Source organism: Grammomys surdaster, unplaced genomic scaffold (assembly GCF_004785775.1).
Source record: "Grammomys surdaster isolate TR1022 unplaced genomic scaffold, NIH_TR_1.0 129, whole genome shotgun sequence".
In the NCBI taxonomy this organism is placed as follows: domain Eukaryota; kingdom Metazoa; phylum Chordata; class Mammalia; order Rodentia; family Muridae; genus Grammomys; species Grammomys surdaster.
In genome coordinates, this window is record NW_021604587.1 from 6,712,211 (window position 1) to 6,722,410 (window position 10,200).

Below are 10,200 nucleotides of genomic sequence, written 5' to 3' on the forward strand. Positions count from 1 at the left end.
AGGAGAGAGGGAGAAACAGAAAGAAGAAAGATACAATTGTTCTTGTGATTAAATAGTGTTAGCTTGGCATATCAATAAACCATCACATATTCAGACTCCAATTAACTAATTACTTGAAAAAATCTTCAGATTTAAAAGCTTTGAAATCTAATAATCAGCAAGGTGGAGAAAACAAACCCAGTCAACTAACTCCTTAAATGCCATCCTGCTTCTGACACAGACTGACTGAAGGAAAAAGGCTGCGTGCCTTGGCTGAAAATGAAAACTGTAGACTCATATAATCTCTGTGAAAGCAAGGTGATGGTTTCTCAGGAAGTCTGCAGCTTCACTCAGTGAATAGGTTAGTAAAGTCTTTAGTATCTGGACAGCCATCACAGTAATGATGAGGACAGTACTAAAGTGTAAGTGTCCCCTGCTTCTCTGTCTTGTCTTTTTTTTAATCTGCTCAGGGGTTAGTGTGATGGAAATTGTGGAGGTACCTGATGGTATCATACAGACAGCAGCTATTGTCAGAGATTTGGAGCACATCACATCATTTACGAACACACAGACACACACACAGACACAGAGAGAGAGAGAGAGAGAGAGAGAGAGAGAGAGAGAGAGAGAGAGAAAATATCATTGCTTTACTACCTTAAATAGGTGTAGAAATACCCTATAAAGGTTTAGCCCTGAGGCAAATGACTAAGTAGAAACCTAGAGAGTTCTTCTTCTTTAAGTTTTATGACATTTTAGAAGGGAATCCACAAAAAGTCATCTGTGTTTACCCAACTCAGGCAAGCTCTCAGCATGCTGTACTGGATAGGAAAGTCTTCCCATCTCACAGGCTCATTTCTTAAGAACTGAGTATCTGTATTCTTAGCTCCCGTAAAGTCTTCCTCATTTAGAGGGGAGTGGAGCATCCAGAGAGACTAACTTTGTAAGATGACCTAGGATGGATAAAGGTGGCCCCCTCTCCTATCTAAGCAGGTAAATTGTAACCAGATGGCTTTAGGAACAACACATTTTGCCATTGTTCTAGACATAATTAAAAGTTGGAATGAAGACTGCTCCCCTGCCAAGGGCTTATATAATCATCACACTTTATCTGATAAAACATATCCTAGGTCTGCACTGTGGAGGAAGAGCTTGATTCAGTCACAAGTACTTCACTTATGGAGTTAGACCACTTTCAGAAAGTAGTTATGAGACACCTCTGATGGATACTGAGCACAGTGGGATGACATGATGAACTGCAGTGTTGAAAACAAATTAACAGAAGCCTTAAAAGTAGATGCTGTTAAAGTTTTAATGAACAGAACTCAGAGACTGACTTCAGTGAACAGCAGTAGCAGTTGTCTTTGTGTGAGTTCTACCTCGAACATTCGCTGAGGCTACTTTCTAAATCCAGATGGTTTATTAGGGGGGTGGTCCTAGGAAATAATGAAGAAGTGATGAAGAAGTAATCCAGGGAGGGAAGGCAGTCAACAAAATGGTATGCTCCATGTTACAGAGAATTCTAAGAAGTGACACAGAAAAGGTGCCTTTGGGATCATCCTTCCCAGGAGGAGAAGAACAGGAAATTTAAACAGTGGAGAATCACCGACTGAGGGCAAAATTTCAATGGGAGCTACATGCTTGGCACTGTTGGTTAGCAAGGCTGATCAGGGAATATTTTCTGGCTGCCAACATCCCACATGCCCAAGTCCTCTTCCAGGTTTGAAAACCTATCAAACCTCATAAATTCTTGCTCATGAAAACCTATCTATCCTTGAGCATGAAAACTTACCAACATCTGAGCATAAAAACACACCCATCCCTGAGCAGAAAAACCTATCAGTCCCTCTGCTTGGGTTGAAATCCAACCAATCCCCACCCTGGAAATCTGCACTCTAGAAAACTCTTCCCCAAGAAACTCTATGTAAGCCTGTCTCCTGCTCCATTCTCTGCTGCCTCGTGCCTGAGCAGGGATAGCAGTCACCCTCTTGTGTCTTTCTCAATAAATCTCTTGTGTGAGGTTTGGTTGCCTGGTATGACTTTAGGGTATTTCTTGGCTCCCAATTCCCAGGATACCTTTCCCTTCAGAGATGTAACACTTAGATGGGGAAGCCTCTCCCCTCAGAGCTGTAACTCTTCCCTTGGGGAAGCTTTTCCCCTCAGAGCTGTAACACATGCATTGGGAATTTTCCTCAGAGCTACAACATTTGTAATGGGGAAAACTTTCCCCTTAGAGTTGTAGCACTTACACGCACAACTATGGACCAAAGTACCAAATTTCAGATACTTCTAGACGAAAAAAAAATCACTAGATTTCTGTGCCACCTTATGGGTAAAGGAATATGGACATGGTATGGACAAGGTGTTCCATTGTAAAGCTGATTTACCCCACTGAACACCCTTTGCTCTGCCCTTCCCTCTGGGTTTGCCTTTGCCATATTGCCCTTAATTAACTTGGTTAAAGGAATCAGGACAGACAGATGTCCTGTCTCTTTTCCAATTGTTAATTTTTAGTTAGGAAAATTCTTTCACACCACATGGCAATATTACATTGTACATAAGATATTTTGCCATAAGTAACATAGATATGAAAGGCAAAAACTTGTGATTAAAAACAGTGGAATATAAATGAGGGGCTTTGATATGATTCTGAAGTACAGGAGCTAGTTTTTGCCATTTATGCCTCCATTTCACATGATAACTCTTAAAACAATTTGAAGACTGTAATACTTTAATTGTCAAAATTTAATAATATAATTAATCCAATTCAGCTATGCTGTGGCAATGAATAAGATCCCTTCAGTTCCTACTTCCCCTAAGGCAGGATTCCTTATAAGAAATCAGTTTACTTGCATACCTGAAGTGAGTCCACGGAGATTTTCTTCAGTTTAGGGAGTGAGTAAAATTCTTAGTCAATGTGCACTGCTTGATATGAGCTGGCCATACCATGGACCAAGCCTCAGACTCATAGGTAACTAGCAACTCCTTCCCCATATGGGTCAGAATTGGAACTGGCAAAGCCGTCCTCTGGTCTCAGTGCAAATGGTGATAATGTGGGCAAGTATGAGTGTTGACAAAGGACTGACCAGTTTGTACAAAACTTAGCAACTGCATTTTACTGCTCCTAGATATTTGTAGCCAGACACTGCTACATTCTATAGAGACCTCCTACAAGAATACACAGTCCCTCCCTCTGGTTGATACCTAATAACTGTACTGAGGTTCTGATTTGTTGGTGGTAGTTGAGGCCACTTCACTAGGGTGCACCCAGCCCAACTGAGCAGAGTTTCCTGTCCATGTACTGGTATGTCTGCTCCTTCCGCATTCCCTTGCCACTCTGTCATGTTTCAAGACTCAAGCCTCTCAGCACATTGTAGTCCACTACATGAGTTTTCATTATTTCCGAGAAGTGAGATTAAGAAGCAGTAAGACAGAGAAGCTAATGGTCACACCAAAGTTTTTCAATGGTCTCATGGTTTTGAGTTGAATTAGGGTGAATTAGGGTTCAACTAGAGTTTCTTAATTTGCTTTGTTTTCCTTTTCCAAATAAATGTTAATGATTAATATATTGTTTTCTATGTGATAAGAAAAGTATTGAAAGTCAACAAAACATATAAGAAAAACATCTTTCTATCCTAAAATAGAACTATACAATGAAGGCTTTTGAAATATTTTTGAAATCTGTTAGTTCACTTTCCAACTGAGTACATCAAATTATTGCTGAATTGTATCTCTATTTTATTTACATTTCCATCATACCAATTAACCCCAAAATTCTGAGTCTATTGAGCTCAACCTTTTGTTAAGAGCATGACTCAGGGAGGAAATCTATGGCCTGGTATAGGTCAAGGCTCTGGTGTCTTTGCAACACCGAGGAGACAAAAGCAAAGGAAACACTCAGCTGTACCAGTATGATCAATCATCTCTAACTTGGTTTCTACTTACTTGTGAAAACAAATGCCTTCAAGCATCTCACTGAGGTTCTGTCTAATGAGTACTAATCTCTGGAAAATGACCAACCATATCAGAAGTGATAATTTCCGCAAGGATACAGACTTCAGGTGAACTCCTTGACTTAAAAAAAATTACTATACCAAGAATGTATTTAGCTTCCCTTTATCTTGAGCCTTCTTTATTGCAGAGATGATATTTTCTCACAGTGAAAGGCTTTGGAGCATGCCAATTTATCATGCATGTCCATCCTCCATGTTAATTCAAAGTAACTATTAGGGAGGATCAATGATGTATAAATTATTCTTATACTTTCCATGCTGTCTCAGAATAATCTATTCAATCCCAAATAACAGTTCAGATAATGGCCTGTAAAATAATATGGGAGAAGACTCCATCCAGCTTCCCAGGCATTCAGCAGGAGCCTGCTTTTCATAAGGCATCCTATTACAAGTAAAGGAACATTCAAGAGAGAAGCAACAGTCTACAATCTCATATGGGATGTAATAATGGAAAATGAAGTGAACAAGGGTATATACAAGGCATACTTTTCTTTACAGGAGGCTCAGATACTTTGGGTTGTAATACAATCCAAGGAGACATCTTCCAGATACTTTTCAGCAGGTGGTTGGTTCACTCACCCCCAGAACCTTCGTCTTTGCCCTCATGTCTCAGAATCACGCTCAGTGCAGCTCTACTGCACTGACGTTGTGTGATCCATGTGTAAGGATTACTGGTCACCATTTTGCTGATAGTCTGACTGACTCCTTATCTATCCTGTGTCAGCCTAGTGCTTAATACTTCGGAAAACTCCATTAACCTCCCTCATCTTGTTTAGAGTCTACTGATCTTAGAAATATTACTTCATTCTCCAGCACCCTGAACTCCCTTTGTCTTGATATTTTATTATGTCACATTCATCCTTCTACCCAGTCTGCTGGCATTTAATTATAAAGGGTTTTTTAGGTGTCCAAGAAAAGATTACCGAGTAAAGGAGGGCAGGCAACAAGGCTGAGCAAACAAGGACTCTTGCCATCAAATCTGACAACCTGAGTTTCATCTCCAGAAACCACATGAGTGAAGGAGAGAACTAAATCCCATGGGCCTCTGATCACCACATACACACTGTGGCATGCTGAATGCCCTCTCTCTCTCTCTCTCTCTCTCTCTCTCTCTCTCTCTCTCTCTCCCCCCCCCCCCCCCCTCTCTCTCTCCCTCTCTCTCTCTCTCTCTCTCTCTCTCTCTCTCTCTCTCTCTCTCTCTCTCCACACACACACACACACACACTATTGAAAAACTTGAGCTAAGGATTGTCTTATTAATATTAATGAGAAGAAGCAACATGGAAGAAAAACAAAACAAATTTAGTGGAAGAAAATTCAGGTTTGGATAGTTGTTAGTACTGCAAATAAACTGACCCTACTTGTTTCCCATTATTTAAGCTTTAAGAAAGATTTCCAGGCAAAGAGAGGTGGGGGTATATGTTACCCAGATGGAGAGTGGAGGATAATGGGAAGAGTGATATGAAGGTATAGGGAAGCTGTCATTGCCTTGGCTACAGAGCTTTATGGACTAAGGTAAATTTCCATCACAACTATACTGAAAATTCACAGTGAGATTTTTTTAAAGAAGCTCAAGTATGATAAAAGTAATAATTATTAAAATTTCACTGTGGTTGTTTCATTCAAGATGTCTATAAAGTAAGGCTTGGTAAGAAGGTTCAGTGGTTAAAAACATTAGCTGTTCTTTAAGAGGACTTAGGTTCAAGGCCCAGATCTGCATGGTAGTTTACAATTATCTGTAACTCTAGTCCCAGGGTATCTTATGTCCTCATCTGGCATCTGTGGGAACCAGGCATGCACATGGTGCACAGACACATATATAGGCAAAATATGCATACACATAAAACAAATAACATTAAAAGAGTTATGATGTAGGAAAAATGGAGATTAATCGTGACAAAAGTAATACTCATTGTTTTTAATGATTTATATTTCTGGTTTTAGTATTGCAAGTAAAGGAAGGTGACTATATGGGTATATCTTTTTATCTTCAGAGTTTTGGATAATGGCTTATATATTTTAGGAGTTCCGCAATGTGGAATGGCTACTTCCAGATGGAGCTGACAATGACATCATCCCAACAGGCCTGTTCCTTCCTATTCCCCTTGCAGTGCCAAGTCACTAGGTGTTCAATGATTTTGTCCTTGCCAACCAATTCTTCTATCCACTGAATGCCTTGGGGAAGAAATAATAAAATCTGAATCCCCTAGAGGATAAAAACAATATTTATACAATATACTAATAAGATGTTGCAAATGTGCATTCACAAATTAATACTATTCACTTTGACAGCTGATTCTGTATTTCTCAGTGTGTATTACTTAAATCAGACATTCGAGAAACCTATCAAACAACTACTGCTATTTCCAAAAACAAATTTTATTAAAAGAACAAAATTTATTGACAAAATTGGTGTCATTAATTTCATAAGTAAAAATAAAGTGAAAAAAATAATGAATGTTTATACTTTGCAAGAAAATAAATTAATAGTTCTATATACATAAAATTCAAAACATTTGTAATACTTTTTATGCAATAAATTGTTGGGCTCATTAATTAGATGGGTTTATTGGCATTATTTTATGTCAGATTCACAGGTGTACTGCTCTTGGAAGAATTATAGCAATGAACATATGAATTATAAATAAGCAACTCAAGTTTTTTTTTATTTTCTGAAGTAATGAAGGAGAGGAAATCTGTCCAAGTTGTTAACTTTCTTATTCCTAGAGCTATCTAATGGAAATATTGTGTTAGTAACATATATGATTTAACTTTTCTGCTAGATACATTCAGAAAGCAAAGTGAAGGACCAGTAATATAGCTCAGCCTGAAAACCCCAGTTTGATGGTTGGGACTCATATAATGGAAGGAGAAGATGGCAAGCTAATCTTCCCAGGCACACAATACAGATGATAAGAATGTGTGTGTGTGTGTGTGTGTGTGTGTGTGTGTGTGTATTAAAAGAAACATGTGTAAAATTAACAATGTTTTTGAAAAATTCAACATATTGAACTATACTCATTCAACCTATAGTCTCCATGAAGTTAGTAATACAGATCTTTGGAGTCTTCGTTTGGTATTCATAACCCATTGTGTGTCTTATAAACATCACAGCTCACCATATTCTATTACTGAAGAACAGCTTTGGCTAACAGGACTGTTTCAAACAGCACCACCTGGCATTCCCATCTTGCAGATTTACCCTAGAGAGCTCTGTGAGAGTGATAAAACAGGAATGAGGTAACAAATCTGAGCCAGAACTGAGAGGATGTTTTTGCTTTTCAAACTCACGTGACAGGCCACATGACCACCAATCATCAAAATCATGGCTAGTGACAGGCATAGTCTTATTATTAAAATTCTCAAACTACTTCAACCTACATCTTCTTACTGCTTAAAAAAACAAAACAAAAAGCAAACAAACAAAAAACTCATGTGGTTTGTTACTGAAATAAAACCGCAATGCCTCGCCTCACTTAAAGCAAAAGTGACCTTGCAGATGCTGTATACATTTGTATCTGCTTGCTCCACTGGTGATTCCCAGGACCTAATTGTAAAGTACTGCTGGAACAAACCACTGTTGGCTACTGTGCCATCAAGCGGAAGGGGAAATATTTAGCAACTGCACAAAGGTGAAAATAGTTTCCTCCTGTACCATAAATGTTCTAGAAATACCTATAGATCTATGTGGAGATGACACTCAAAATTTAGTCCATCGGACCAAATAAGTGCGACTCTATTTCAGATCAGTCATTTATCATGGCCAAGCAATAAACACAATGTTGGCTCCTATCACCACATAAAATTATCATTCATTTGATCATTGGCAATTTTTCTCTAAATGTTCCTTAGCATCATTTTCAGAATCCTAAAATCCCAGTGAAGAGATTGAAGTCATGGAATTTCTCCTTCACTTTGCTCATTCAAATAATGATATATTGTTCATAGCAGTTCTTAAGTGGCAAAAAATTTCATCATTTTAAGGTGGAATACCCTTTTGTCCACACTGGATAGCTTATCAATAAGCTGAAAACAAAAATTAAAAATAGCTATAGACTAATAATTGGTGTAAAGTTTCATTTGGCGGTCCAAAGAGTTCTACTTTCTATTTTTGAAATAATGTCCTGACTATACAAGTTTTCACTGGGAAATGCTTCTTCAGTTATCAACATTTAAGCCAGTATATATAGTTTTTGCTGGCAATAAATAGACACTAAATAACCACAGGCTCATAATAAACAAACGTTCTGAGCAGCTGTGCCAGGCACAGGAATGTTTGTGAAGAACATTCGTTTAGCTTGTAGACACTTGAAAGGTATTAAGTGGCTTGAACAGCTATGCAGAGTGCAAGCTGGTAGAAGTGCGAGCTCCCTGCTACATTCCAGAAACCTTCACTGAACAAGTGCAAATGAGGCTCCTCTGGCTGTGATGTTGAAAGAGCTGCTGCTCCTTTGTTCAACCCACCCTTGCTCAGGCATTAAAATGTAGCTTGGATCACTTATTAGAAGGTCCATTGTTAAGAAAAGCCAGTATTTTTATTCACAAAACGGAAAGAGGTATTTGAGGATTTCATTGCAGGGGAAAAAGAGAGATAAAATTTTTTATGTGGATTGGAAAGCTGGAGAAAAACTCATAAACTCATATGAAATACTGACTATACCTCTGAAGGTTCTGAAGGGTCTGTTCTTTTGGAAAAATGAGTATCATTCTGATGAGCTATATGCTTGCTTTAGGAAATCCACAAAACCAATAAATACTGTCCTGTAAGCAGAGGCTACAAATTAGTCATCAATCAAAACTGTCGAGCAAGCACAGGGCTACTCTCGCTGTTCTCCATGGGGATTCTTGCTTCTTTTCCTATCGTTTTCTCCATTCCCAGCTCATTCAACATTGACCCCCCACTAAGTCTCCAGCGCTCATTTTAGTTTTACTCTTTATTGGCATCTTAACCTCCTCCTGAGTAATCAAAACTTCCTTAACTTGCCCCTGGATAACCAAATCGCTAGCAGTGAAACCCAATTCTGCAAGCTCCAGGTTGTCCTCAGCCTTTGATAGTAGGACGTGATATGCAGGCGCTGGGGCCTGTTTCCTTCAACACCCCATTTTTTTTTGTTCAGGGATTCAATCTTTGCTTATTCTATGCAATTACTGAGCTTCTCAGATCCTCATGACTGTGTCTAACTCACACTGTTTCTTTGTAGGAATTGATTTAAATCTGTCTTAAATGAAGTACCCCCAGGAGTCCCCCAGTATATATTTATTAAACACAGCTACTTTATCTGGAAATGGAATCAGGAAACACCAGCAGAGAGGTCAGGGGAAAGTAAGGAAGGGAGGCAGTACGCAGTGCCTTTGGGTGACTAGGTATTTTGTTGGTGAGATTCCCAAGGCCATCTCTGGTCACCTGGAAAACTGAGATGCCATTAACCATTGATTAAGAGACATGTGGCTTATGGTATCAAATCTCTTCCTCTTCCTGTTCCTCTCATATAGGGATCAAGGGATTATGGTAGAAACAAAGGCTCATGGGTAGACATTCATAAAGTTTTGTTGTTAAAAGTCAAGCTTTATGAGTGCCAAAAAATGTTAGCTGAATTCTGGTATCATTTTTCAGAAAGATATAGGCTCATAACCAGATACATATCTTAGTAGAGTCCTGCATAGCGCGTCCTTGTCAGCTGTGTGCCTCTGTACAGTGAAGAATATGCTCTGAACATGTCCTCTGACCTGAGGAAGCTTCTGAATTGAATTGTCATTCTTGACTGCATTTTACTCACACTCTCCAGTTAACCCAGTATGTCTCATATCCAGATTAAGTTGGAATGTTAGTTGGAATATTCCTTTTACACAAAGAAAATATCCTTATAGATGTTTATTTTGCACTTTTCTTCCTGGAAGAGTTTCTCCTGGATTCTGAGCAAACTCACCTTTTTTTTTTTTTAATTAGGGGAGAGTGCGAACGCAGTCCCCCACTACCACAAATTATGCAGTCAAGTTTCCCGCATTTGGAGAAATCATAGGGGTCAGCACATCCGGAGTGCAATGGATAAGCCTCGCCCTGGGAAAACCACCTTCGTGAGCATGGTATCTCCCCTGCCAGGTAAAAAATCATTTCTTTTCTTTACTTTTCTTTTCTTTTCCTTTCCTTTCCTTTCCTTTCCTTTCCTTTCCTTTCCTTTCCTTTCCTTTCCTTTCCTTTCCTTTCCTTTCC

General features: G+C 38.9%; 1 protein-coding gene and 1 non-coding gene across 2 annotated transcripts in view; both read right to left on the reverse strand.

Annotated features, from left to right (window-relative positions):
• The window catches only part of Macrod2 (mono-ADP ribosylhydrolase 2), a 1,849,434-nt gene that overhangs the window by 233,108 nt on the left and 1,606,126 nt on the right, over positions 1-10,200 (reverse strand). The gene's annotated exons all lie outside the window — the stretch shown is intronic.
• On the reverse strand, positions 9,934-10,097 carry LOC114612303. Its single transcript, XR_003709979.1, has one exon. It is a non-coding gene; the product is annotated as a U1 spliceosomal RNA (small nuclear RNA).